The sequence below is a fragment of the Scyliorhinus canicula genome, chromosome 31 (assembly GCF_902713615.1).
Source record: "Scyliorhinus canicula chromosome 31, sScyCan1.1, whole genome shotgun sequence".
NCBI lineage: Eukaryota > Metazoa > Chordata > Chondrichthyes > Carcharhiniformes > Scyliorhinidae > Scyliorhinus > Scyliorhinus canicula.
The window spans coordinates 1316248-1329404 of record NC_052176.1 but is presented as its reverse complement, the minus strand read 5'-3'; the positions used below and the strand labels follow the sequence as shown (position 1 = coordinate 1329404).

The window sequence follows — 13157 nt, the reverse complement described above, 5'->3', positions numbered from 1 at the left end:
GGGTACAGTACTCATAGATATCATAGAATTTACAGTGCAGGAGGCCATTCGGCCCATCGAGTCTGCACCGGCTCTTGGGAAGAGCACCCTACCCAAGGTCAACACCTCCACCATATCCCCGTAACACAGTAACCCCACCCAGCACTAAGGACAATTTTGGACACTAAGGGCAATTTATCATGGCCAATCCACCTAACCTGCACATCTTTGGGACTGTGGGAGGAAACCCACGTACACACGGGGAGGATGTGCAGACTCCACAGTGACCCAAGCCGGAATCGAACATGGGACCCTGGATCTGTGAAGCAATTGTGCTGTCCACAAGGTTACTGTGCTGGTGGGGACGGGTCTGTCACTGTATAACACAAGTACAGCATCATAGAATTTAGTGCACACCATTTGGCCCATCATGTCTGCACTGGCCCTTGAAAAGAACACCGTACCCAAGCCCACGCCTCCACCCCATAATCCCAACTAACCTTTTTGGACACTCGGAGAATATAGCATGGCCAATTCGCCTAACCTGCACATCTTTGGATTGTGGGAGGATACCCACCCACACAGGGTAAAGGTGCAAACTCCACACAGTGACCCAAGCCAGGAATCAAACCTGGACCTGTTAAGCAACTGTGCTGCCCCTAATGGTGGGGACAGGTCTGTCACTGTGTATTGGGGTACTGTACTGGTGGGGATGGGTCATTTAAAATCACAGGTACTGAGTCACTTTTAGCCTCATACCCTGTATGTTATACCCATACGAGATTACTCAATGTTCAGTATTGTTATTGCTGTAACTATCCCAGCGGAGTGAATTGAAAGATAGCTAGTGCATCATGTACATATTTGTATATTTTGTTGTGCGAACTTAAATGGAATAAATTAATTTAGAGTACGAAAATAAAGACTCTGGACTCCAGTCCTTCCGAGACACCACCCGATCAAATCACGCCCCTGCAAGATGGAGCTGCTCGACTGGCAGAGGCATCATTCTTTACCCACCACAGTAATGTAAAACAAACAGACTAGACTAGAACCAGAGGGTTAAAAAAAGATTGAAATTTATTTCAAGGTTACAAACATAATTGATGCTGCAGGACAGGAACAGCTTCACCAACAGAAGTCCATTCAGACTGTATTCAGCGTACAATCACACACCTCTTTACCTGTGGGGGGAGAAGAACAGGCAGGTATAAATATTCACTCCACAGCAACATCCACCATTTTGAATAGATCTTTTTTTAAGAAATGTGTTTTAAAAAAAAAAAAAGAGTACCCAATTAGTTTTAAATCTTCCAATTAAGGGGCAATTTAGCGTGGCCAATTCACCTGCCCTGGCCATTTTTGGGACCTCCAACTGCAGACGGTGATCACAGATCAAGTCAGGGAGGATTGATCCTCATTCAGCCCAGTATTACGGCACTCTCCTCCATTCCTGCAGTGCACAGGGAGCACTGGCACAAACCAGTCCTCCTCGAACACTGTTTATCACACTGGCGTCACAGCCTGTACCACCACCCATACAAATAGAAACACTGGGGAGGATCGGTGAGCAGCGGTTTGATAAATAAACACCTACCCAGTGCCAGTGGGACCAGATGCAATATCCCAGGGATTGAACAAAGCTCATTCACATGACAGCTGGTCGAATACAGGTTGCAATAGCCCAGGAGCTTTCTACCCCCCCTCACCCCCGACAAGACTCCCTTCCCATGGCAATCAGACCAGAAACGCACCAATCAGTCATCTAACAATCAGACTGGGGCGGTAATGCAGTCATCATTTATGCCAGTAAGACGGTAAACAATTGACCAGCTTGCATTGAACTAACCTAGACAGCCAGCAGAATCTCCCGCACCTGTAACAAGAGGAAGAGTCAGTCAATACAGCTCTAGACCCAGCATCATAGCACTGCCCTGTAGAGGCAGCTTTAATCAGGATCACAGGAAGCCACGGCCAATTCAGGGCACGGCGATGGAACAGCAGCAGAGCCCAAGCATCGAGCATTAAGTGACATCAGCACTCAGAAGTATCCCCTGAACAAGTAGGATTCCGAGTAACACCCTGATTAACAGCTACACCCTGTGTAACAATTCAAATGGACTCAACTGGGCTAGCATTGCACGTGCTCACTAGATTCCGGCCCCAGGAGTATTTGCTGCAACAGTGGCCAGCTACATCCCTCCGCACCCCCCCCCCCCCCCCACACACACACACACACACAATACTCCAACCCTTCCCATGGCAATCAGACCAGAAACGCACCAATCAGTCATCTGATAATCAGACTGGGGCGGTAATGCAGTCATCATTTGGGCCAGTAACAGTAAAAGATTAACGTGTGGGATGTGAAGGGGGGGGGGGGTGTTAGTGTCACACACTAAGCAGTCTGGAAACTGGACCGAAATCACCACCAAACACAAAGGAGACAAAGCAGGGAGGTGGATTACAGAACACACCCACCTGATCATTCTGGCAAGGATGGTCTGCTCCCATCTGTGCTGGAGAGAGACGAGAAGGTATTAGGAGAGCTTTCCCAGGTGTCCCCCCTTCCCACAAGCACATCCCCAGCTAATGCTGCATCAGAATTTTGATAACATCACATCGGTCAGGAGAACGAAATTCCACTAATTAAAATCATCATGTTACTGCAGCAGCCAAAGGCAATTTCTCATTTCTCACCAGATACCGCACCCCTCCCCTGCAATTCCAACAACCCTGGAGCAAACCACACCGCCCTCCCCGATTACAGGTTACCAGCCTGCATCTCGTGCGGAAATCTTTGGGAGCAGAGGCTTGAACCCCAACACACTCACCCTGTGCCACGGGACACCCTCGCCTCAAAAAAGCGTTCAGACTGAAAGGGAACAGAAAACAAAAGCCTGGTCAACAACTGGCGCTAGTGGAGTGTCTGAAATCCGACGCAGCAGCTGGAGTCACTCAGGATGTTTGGAGTCTTTTCACACAGGTTCAAAGTGAGCTAAGGATCATCATCACTGGACTGGTGTTTGTTTTCTAGAGCAGAGCAGCGTCGCCTTTGAGAACAGCCCCCCCCCCCCCCCCCCCCGAGCATAGCAGCCTCTGGGAATGTCCGGGGCCGATTGCTTTGGAGGACGGAAGAGGAGTGACCCCGGGGCTGCATGGTGACCTGACTGGGAGATTGGATCACAGAAGGAGCAGGGACACGGCAAAGGTCCCACCCACACACAAGCCATTGGGGGGGGGGGGGGGGGGGGGGATTACAAGTTAGAGCAAACCAGCCCAAACAGGCGACGCTGCCCCATCACCTCAGAATTGCTGCTCACCTGGACTTGCAGGTCTCTAACACCGGATCGTGTTCAGTCACCCTAGAAGAGAAAAGCAGACAGCATTGGAAGGAGAACGGCCCGGCCTAATCATCACCCCCCCCACCCCACCACATCAGCAGCCCCGTTTGTCCCATCAGACCGTTCCAGAGAACAAGCTGTCCTCATTTCACACTGGGCGAGGCAGTGGGTTCACCTTTGCAGGTTCTGCCTCTGCACAGCACGTAAGACATGGATTAACATCATCCCGAGGACAAACCCTGCTAACTGGGAGGGAGGAGTACAGGAAGAAATCCCCCTCCCTGAAATACAGTAGGAAGTCTTACAACACCAGGTAAAGTCAGACTTTAACCTGGTGTTGTAAAACTTCTTACCGTGCTCACCCCAGTCCAAGACTGGCATCTCCACATCATGGCTCCCTGAAATGCACTTGGTTAACCAGTGCCACAGAAACCACTAACGTGACCAACCACTGATCAGAATGAGACAGATCACCACTTACCCAGGACTGCCGCTTTCACACACACGTCAAGGCCATACCTGCAACACAGAAGAGATGGTAAATGGGTGCAGGGAGGAGGAAGATGCTGAGAAGAAACTACACGGCCAGACCAGACTGGTTTGATCAGGGCTTTGGTGACTTCAGTGTGTCATTCGACAAGAATCTGTCGTCCACCTGCAGGCCAATGCCCGTTATCATCCTTTCAAACCATCCAATAACCCCTCTCCCGTGCCAATCCAAACCTCGGCTGTGAGACTCATCCCTTCCTTAGACAAGGGTGGGATGGTCGTTCTACCCCCAGTGACATCGCACAGTGCGGCAGATCTCTCAGCAACACCCAGGACAGCTGCCACCTTGCTGCAGGAGCCTTCTCTAGTCCACAAAGTTCTTCACTTACCCACTGCTTGCGCCCCAGGCACCTTCAGCTGGCCTGCAGAGGGAGACACAAAGAGGAGTTCATAGAATCACACGAATGCGTACAAGGCAGGTCATGCGAGCTTGCGCCGACCCCTACAATAGAGCACCTTAACCTCGGCCCCCACACCACCCCTGTAACCCTGCCTAACCGGCACACCTTTGGGCTGTGGGAGGAAACCAGAGCACCCACACAGACATGGGGAGAAAGTGCAAACCCCACACAGGGCGGTTCGATCCTGGGTCACTCTGTGGAATTTGCACGTTCTTCCCTTGTCTGCGCAGGTCCCACCCCCACGACTTTAAAAAAAAAACGATGTGCAGGGTAGGTGGATTGGCCACACTAAATTAGATAAATTTAAGATATTTAAAAAAGCAAACACCAGATAGTCACACGAGGCCAGAATTGAACCCCGGTCCCTGGGGCTGTGAGGCAGGCGTGCTAACCGCTGTGCTGCCCCTGGTCAGTGCGAAAGTACAAGAGTGGCTGCACCATCAGAAATATGATAAGATTGCTCAGCATCAGCTTTCAGACGAACGAGACTTCATTTCATAACATCATTGGTGCAAAGAAACCACCCGACAGCTGCTTCACCCGCGCCTGGAGCAACCCACCTCAGAACAAGGTCAATAGAACGCTGGCCGTTACATCCTGGAGTATAGAAGGATGCAGAAGTTATGCTGCAGCTTCAGACACCACTTGGGAGTCAGGGAGCAGATCTGGACACCACACCGCAGAAAGGATATTTGGCCTTGGGTGGGAAACACAGGTTTATAAGAACGATACCGAGGCTTCAGGGGCGAATGATAAGGGGAGGGGGGGGGGAGATAATACAAAATAAGGCCCCTGTTCTCTAGGATTTAGACAGCTAAGGGACGTGATCAAAGTGGGAAAAGACATGGTAGATTAAAGCAGTTTCCACTGGTTGGAGATTGTACAACTGGAGGGAATAGTTTTAACTCTCCGTGTCTGCGTGGGTTTCCTCCGACAAGCCCCGAAAGACGTGCTTGTTAGGTGAATTGGACATTCTGAATTCACTCTCCGTGCACCCGAACAGGCGCCGGAATGTGGCGACTGGGGGCCTTTCATTGCAGCGTTTGATTGTTAGCCTAATTGTGGCAATAATTATTAATTAAAACAGGACAGATGTTAGCAGCCTTGAGGGGCTGAATGGCCTATTCCTATTGTCAGAATGATCGCACGTTGGGCTTAAGGCACTGATTCAATTTTGGTGGGTTAAAAAGGAACAACCTTTGTGCAGTGTACCCACTACTGGAACCCTGCCACGTGAGAGAGTGTTTGGAGTGAATGACTGCGCCCGAGGAGCAGCACAGGGAAAGGGGAGGTGGGTAGACGGAGCTCCTTCCTCCTGCTGCAAGCGAGGGATAGAAACTAGGCCCATTGCCACTCCCAGGCTTTGCGGCCCACCCCCTCATAACTGGAAAGGTTTTGAAACGGCAACATCGCCAGGAAGGAGACCCCCAGTTACACTGGAGTCTCCCCCCCCCCCCCCCCCACCGTTCCCGAACAAATTCTTACCTGGTCACGAGGGAAAGTCCTCCATACTTGCTGCCATGGTCACTGCGAGGCACACACCCTGTCGTGGGAAGGGAAAAACACCAATTACTAGGGTTCCTGACCATCAGGGTTTGAGGGGAGGGAGGGAGGGAGGGTTGAGTGTTTGCTGTTGATCTCAGTTCAAAGTTCAGCATCAACTTCAATTCAGATATATGCTTGTCTGTTATTGATCATCATTGAAACAGCAGGTTTAAGGCCACACAGCAAGATACTGAACCCCTCTACTCTAATCAGGCTGGGCAGAAGTAATCCCCCATAACCAAATTCTCCAGGGTATTTATTTGGATTCCACTGGACTGGTGGAAACAGCCCCACCCCTTTCGAATAGGGCGGAATTTACTGGCCCTGAAGACAACAAGGGGAGCCTCAAGTTAATGTGAACCAGACGTCCTTACTTTACGGCAAATTAAAGTTTATAAACTGCTCATTCGGGCATCAACTAGCTTCCTTCCACTTGTTCCACCCATCGCATCTTCAGCATCGTTCCCTTAACACTCGCAAACCGGTCTTTCCTATTTATCCAGCTCTTTGCCTCAGAAACCAGGCACGGGAGTAGGCCCAGCCATTAAATATCACCTCAATCTCAACCGTACTCCCCTCTCTCCCCCCCCCCCCCCCCCCCCCCCCCGATACCCCTTTAGTCTAGAAATCCATCCTTGCCTCAAATATCAGCAAGTGACTTGGCCGCCTGTGGTAGAGAATTGCAGAGGGTCATTACAGTCCGACATGGCACACCTGTGACCCACTTGACCCCCCCCCCCCAAAACAGGCAGAGAAAATACCGTTCCTGCACCCAGTCAGAATCGAAGCTTCAATCAGACCCCCCCCCTAAAATTCCACTTGCGCCAGGAAACCAAACTCTACAATGGGGGGGATTATTAATGGCTGGTTTACACTTGTGACTCCCAGCTTCACGAGTTGAGGAGAAATGACAAAGCTCACCTGGAGACTGCCGGCTGACCAGAACCAAGGAGGAACCTGCAAAGTCCAAAGATGTGCAAGGTTAGACAGGGTTACAGGGATAGGACTTTGGGGGGGGTGTGCAGGGTGCACGTTTGCAGGGTCAGTGCAGCTTCGATGGGCCGAACGGCCATCTGCACTGTTGGGATTCTATCTTTACAAAGGGAACATTGTTGCACCTCAACAACTTAGTGTCACAAAGTGATGATCCCCACGACAACAGCAGAAATGTCAAAAGCAACCCCCCCCCCGGGTGAAAAACAAGCACCATTATTCACCAGAAAAGGTTAAAGGAGCAGAACAGGGCTGTCAATGACTAATGTGACGGGGGGGGGGGGGCAGTTCAGTGCTACTCAGTCAAGAGAAAAACTGTCTACATGAAACATACAGAAAGAGAGAATTCACAAACATCATTGTAGCAGAGGCATTTCAGCGTATCGAGGACCCCCCCCCACCCCGCCAAAGAGCAGGCGAATATTACCTGTATCGACGGGACGACATCCTGAGCGAACCTGAAGGACACAAATTCAGAATTAAGCAGTTAGAAGACCACAAACACGAAGGGGACGCCATCACGGAACTGTCACAGGGCAGGGGGCAGCCACCAGTGTCCGTACCAGCTCTCTCTGGTACAGGGGTTAGTGCTAATTGTCCACCTTACACCCCCCCCCCCCCCCGGACAAGCACACAGGTTGGTGCCAATGGTCTGCTTTCCACACCCCCCAAACACCAGGGGCTGCTGCCAATCATCTGCCTACGACCCCCCCCCACCTCCAAGTTGGGGACCTCAGTAGAAGATTGATCAGAAAAAAGCCCTGATAGATTAATCAAGCAGCACAGAGGGGGGAGGCGGAAGAAGAGCAGCCGCAAAGTGACTGTGAGGTGACCGGTCAGCCACCAAGTCACCAGTCAGCCACAAAGTGACCGCAGAGTCACCGGCCAGCCACAAAATCACCGGTCAGCCACAGAGTGGCCCGCAAAGTCACCGGTCAGCCACAAAGTCACCGGTCAGCCACAAAGTGACCACAGAGTCACCGGCCAGCCACAAAGTGACCGGTCAGCCACAGTGACCGCAAAGTCACCGGTCAGCCACAAAGTGGCCACAAAGTCACCAGTCAGCTGCAAAATGACCAATCAGGGGTAGCAGGAATTCAAGGGGCCGAATGGCCTCAGCCTCATTGAACGAGGCGCCAGGAGGTGACTCTTTAACCGAGATGAACCACAAAGCCCACCCCAGGCCCAGTTACTGCAGAAAAACACCAGAGGGAAGAACATTTCACCCCAGTTTGGAAAATAAATGGCCCCCAAAAGGGCTGAGGATTGAAGGGGGGGGTCACACCATGTTGGGGGGAGTGACAGGGAGCTGGGTTAACCCAGTCTGCGCTCCCTGGGATGGGGAATTCAGGCCTCGGAGCAGCGGCTCCCTCCCAATCTCAGATCACTACGGTGCAGTCACAGCCGAGGCTCAGAACAGGTCTGTGAGTTAAAGTGCTCATCATCGAGGGAGGCAGCGCCATCGGGGCGGAAGGGCGGCGCGGGGGGAAAGCCGGGGCTCCGGGGTAGGCGGCGAGGGGGTTGTGGAGGGTTAGGGAGGGCCGGAGGAGGGAGGATGGCAGCGGATTGCCGCGGCCCCCCTCCCTGACTCCGCTCAGACTCACCTCAGAGACCAACACAAAATGGCCGAGCGACGGCCGCGCCTGCGCTTTTATAGCAGTGCGGGGCATGCTGGGAGGCAGGGCGCAGCGCGGGGCATGACGGGGATGAGGGCGGGCCTGCTTTTGGCGCCAGATCTCTTGGCCACTTTCCTCCCTCTGGCTCAGTGGCTGAGGGTGGGGGTGAGTTGGAAGCTCCAAACTCCATTATTACCCCTGCTCCAGATAAAAATAAACCTTCCCATCAACATGACTGCCCTTTGCAGGGAAGCACCTAATGCCACAACACTGCAGGAGGCCCTTCTTCCTTCCTCTGCTATCCCTTTTGAAAGAATTCTGCAATCTCATTGGCCTGCAGATCTGCCACCTCCCCCCCCCCCCCCCCCAATCTTTATTACATTCCCTCCAGACGTTGGGAGTTATGATCCCGTGCACCTGCCATGCTTTCCCCAAGGTGGTGGCGATTCCAGACTTTGGAGCAAACCGGACCCGAGGGGCCATCGCCCTATTCCACTCTTCACAAACAGGCACGCTCACTATCTTTCAATTTGTAATCGGGCAGCACGGTACTGCAGTGGTCAGCGCTGCTGCCTCACGGCACCTTGGACCCGGGTTTGACCCCGGCCCTGGGTCACATAGAACATAGAACAGTACAGCACAGAACAGGCCCTTCGGCCCTCGATGTTGCGCCGAGCAATGATCACCCCACTCAAACCCACGTATCCACCCCATACCCGCAACCCAACAACCCCCCCCCTAACCTTTTTTTTTTAGGACACTACGGGCAATTTATCATGGCCAATCCACCTAACCCGCACATCTTTGGACTGTGGGAGGAAACCGGAGCACCCGGAGGAAACCCACGCACACACGGGGAGGACATGCAGACTCCGCACAGACAGTGACCCAGCCGGGAATCGAACCTGGGACCCTGGAGCTGTGAAGCATTTATGCTAACCACCATGCTACCGTGCTGCCCATCACGCACGAACAGACTCAAAAAGAGCTTCTTCCCCGCTGTTACCAGACTCCTAAACGACCCTCTTTAAGAACTGATCTGATTAACACTACATGCTTCCCCCGATGCTGGTGTTATGTAGTTACGTTGCGTACCTTGTGTTGCCCTATTATGTATTTTCTTTTCATGTACTTAATGATCCGTTGAGCTGCTCGCAGAAAAATACTTTTCACTGTACCTCGGTACACGTGACAATAAACAAAATCCAACTCCAATCCAAATCCACTGTCCGTGTGGAGTTTGCACATTCTTCCCATGTCTGCGTGGGTCTAGCCCCCGACCCCCCCCCCCCCACAATCTAAAGATGGGCCGGGAAGGTGGATTGGCCACGCTAAACTGCCCCTTGGTTGGACAAAAAAAAAGAATTGGGTACTCTAAATTTATAAAATTGCTTCAGCATCTTCAGAGTTTTATAAAAAGGAATCAAAAATAGAAGTCAGTGATTTAGCTTTATTCATTTCTGAACACACGCCTCACATCTTGAAATTCCAAGTGAATGAACACTGCATGATTCACGTCTTTCCATCTGTCCGCAGTTTGACAACCAGGGATGAATACACCGCCAACAGTGACAAACTGTTTCACCTAAAGTAAATCTAGAATTATTTCCCAAAAAAAATGTGCTGTGGGTTTTGGCAACAGATGACAAGATTTTTTTCAGAGGCACAAGGCTATGCCCGAAAATAACATCAGACCATCATTCCAGTCTGGAAGACTTTGAGAAAGAGTCATCCAGACTCGAAATGTTAGCTCGCTTCTCTCTCCGCAGATGCAGTCACACCTGCAGAGATTGGCCAGCATTTTCTGATTTTGTCCCCCATGATTTTTTAAAATTCAGTCATGGACTGTGGACCAGGATTTACTGCCCATCTCTAGTTGCTTTTGAACTGAGTGTCTCGCTCGGCCATTTTGGAGAGTGGCATTTAAGAACCAGTTTTGCTGTGGGTCTGGAGTCACTTGTAGGCCTTGACCGGGTAACCATGGCAGATTTCCTTCCTTAAAGGACATTAGTGAACCAGGTGGGTTTTTTTTTAAGAACAATCGGCAATGGTTCTATGGTCACCGTTTAGACCTTTAATTCCAGACATTTACTGAATTCAAACTTCACCATTTGCCGGACGGGATTCAAACTCCTGTCCTCACAACATCACCCAGGGTCTCTGGATTACAAGTCCAGAGATTTTGTCTGAAATGGAGAATTCTGATTGCTATCTTGAACAAACTTTCTTTTCATGAAATACAGGAAATCATTTTAAGGCTGGTTAAAGCTGGTTAAAGCAGTAATTTCCTAATCGAAGTACTATCCCCGTACCCTAACCTGCAGTTCGCAGGACACTAAGGGGCAATTTAGGTCATCTTCACTGTGGGAGGAAACCGCAGCAGACACGGGGAGAACGTGCAGACTCTGCACAGTGACACAGCGGGGAATCGTACCCGGGTCCCAGGCACTGTGAGACAGCAGTGTTAACCCGGGTCCCCAGCACTGTGAGACAGCAGTGTTAACCCGGGTCCCTGGCTCTGTGAGACAGCAGTGTTAACCCGGGTCCCTGGGACTGTGAGACAGCAGTGTTAACCCGGGTCCCTGGCACTGTGAGGCAGCAGTGTTAACCCGGGTCCCTGGCACTGTGAGACAGCAGTGTTAACCCGGGTCCCTGGCACTGTGAGACAGCAGTGTTAACCCGGGTCCCTGGCACTGTGAGACAGCAGTGTTAACCCGGATCCCTGGCACTGTGAGACAGCAGTGTTAACCCGGGTCCCTGGCACTGTGAGACAGCAGTGTTAACCCGGGTCCTTGGCACTGTGAACACTGCAATCTTAACCTGGGTCCCTGGCACTGTGAGACAGTAATCTTAACCCGGGTCCCTGGTACTGTGAGACAGCAGTGTTAACCCTGGTCCCTGGCACTGTGAGACAGCAGTGTTAAGCCGGGTCCCTGGCACTGTGAGACAGCAGTGTGCACCTAGGGACCTGGCTCTGTGAGGCAGCAGTGTTAACCCGGGTCCCTGGCACTGTGAGACAGCAGTGTTAACCCGAGTCCCTGGCACTGTGAGACAGCAGTGTTAACCCGGGTCCCTGGCACTGTGAGACAGCAGTGTTAACCTGGGTCCCTGGCACTGTGAGACAGCAGTGTTAACCCGGGTCCCTGGCACTGTGAGACAGCAGTGTTAACCCGGGTCCCTGGCACTGTGAGACAGCAGTGTTAACCCGGGTCCCTGGCACTGTGAGACAGCAGTGTTAACCCGGGTCCTTGGCACTGTGAACACTGCAATCTTAACCTGGGTCCCTGGCACTGTGAGACAGTAATCTTAACCCGGGTCCCTGGTACTGTGAGACAGCAGTGTTAACCCTGGTCCCTGGCACTGTGAGACAGCAGTGTTAAGCCGGGTCCCTGGCACTGTGAGACAGCAGTGTGCACCTAGGGACCTGGCTCTGTGAGGCAGCAGTGTTAACCCGGGTCCCTGGCACTGTGAGACAGCAGTGTTAACCCGAGTCCCTGGCACTGTGAGACAGCAGTGTTAACCCGGGTCCCTGGCACTGTGAGACAGCAGTGTTAACCTGGGTCCCTGGCACTGTGAGACAGCAGTGTTAACCCGGGTCCCTGGCACTGTGAGACAGCAGTGTTAACCCGGGTGACTGCCATTGTGAGACAGCAGTGTTAACCCGGGTCCCAGGCACTGTGAGGCAGCAGTGTTAACCTGAGTCCCTGGCACTGTGAGACAGCAGTGTTAACCTGGGTCCCTGGCACTGTGAGACAGCAGTGTTAACCCGAGTAGCTGGCACTGTGAGACAGCAGTGTTAACCCGGGTCCCTGGCACTGTGAGACAGCAGCGTTAACCCGGGTCCCTGGCACTGTGTGACAGCAGTGTTAACCCGGGTCCCTGGCACTGTGAGACATCAGTGTTAACCCGGGTCCCTGGTTCTGTGAGAGAGCAGTGTTAACCCGGGTCCCTGGCACTGTGAGGCAGCAGTGCTAACCCGGGTGACTGGCACTGTGAGAGAGCAGTGTTAACCCGGGTCCCTGGCACTGTGAGACAGCAGTGTTAACTCATGTCCCTGGCTCTATGAGACAGCAGTGTTAACCCGGGTCTCTGGCACTGTGAGACAGCAGTGTTTTACCCGTGTCCCTGGCACTGTGAGGCAGCAGTGTTAACCCGGGTCCCTGGCACTGTGAGACCAGTGTTAACCCGGGTCCCTGGCTCTGTGAGACAGCAGTGTTAAACCGGGTCCCTGGCACTGTGAGACAGCTGTGTTAACCCGGGTCCCTGGCACTGTGAGACAGCAGTGTTAACCCGGGGCCCTGGCACTGTGAGACAGCAGTGTTAACCCGGGTCCCTGGCACTGTGAGACAGCAGTGTTAACCCGGGTCCCTGGCACTGTGAGACAGCAGTGTTAACCCGGGTCCCTGGCACTGTGAGACAGCAGTGCTAACCCGGGTCCCTGGCACTGTGAGACAGCAGTGCTAACCCGGGTGTCTGGCACTGTGAGACAGCAGTGTTAACCCGGGTCCCTGGCACTGTGAGACAGCAGTGTTAACCCGGGTCCCTGGCACTGTGAGACAGCAGTGTTAACCCGGGTCCCTGGCACTGTGAGACAGCAGTGCTAACCCGGGTCCCTGGCACTGTGAGACAGCAGTGTTAACCCGGGTCCCTGGCACAGTGAGATAGCAGTGCTAACCCGGGTGTCTGGCACTGTGAGACAGCAGTGTTAACCCGGGGCCCTGGCACTGTGA

General features: G+C 52.6%; 3 non-coding genes across 3 annotated transcripts; all 3 read right to left on the bottom strand.

Moving 5' to 3' along the window:
• Positions 1 to 1715: 1715 nt before the first annotated feature.
• LOC119959032 lies at positions 1716 to 1787 on the bottom strand. Its single transcript, XR_005459137.1, has one exon. It is a non-coding gene; the product is annotated as a small nucleolar RNA SNORD31 (small nucleolar RNA).
• A 457-nt stretch (positions 1788 to 2244) lies between these two features.
• Positions 2245 to 2314, bottom strand: LOC119959037. The gene has a single exon (XR_005459142.1). It is a non-coding gene; the product is annotated as a small nucleolar RNA SNORD31 (small nucleolar RNA).
• A 1119-nt stretch (positions 2315 to 3433) lies between these two features.
• On the bottom strand, positions 3434 to 3556 carry LOC119959038. Its single transcript, XR_005459143.1, has one exon. It is a non-coding gene; the product is annotated as a small nucleolar RNA SNORD22 (small nucleolar RNA).
• Positions 3557 to 13157: the final 9601 nt, after the last annotated feature.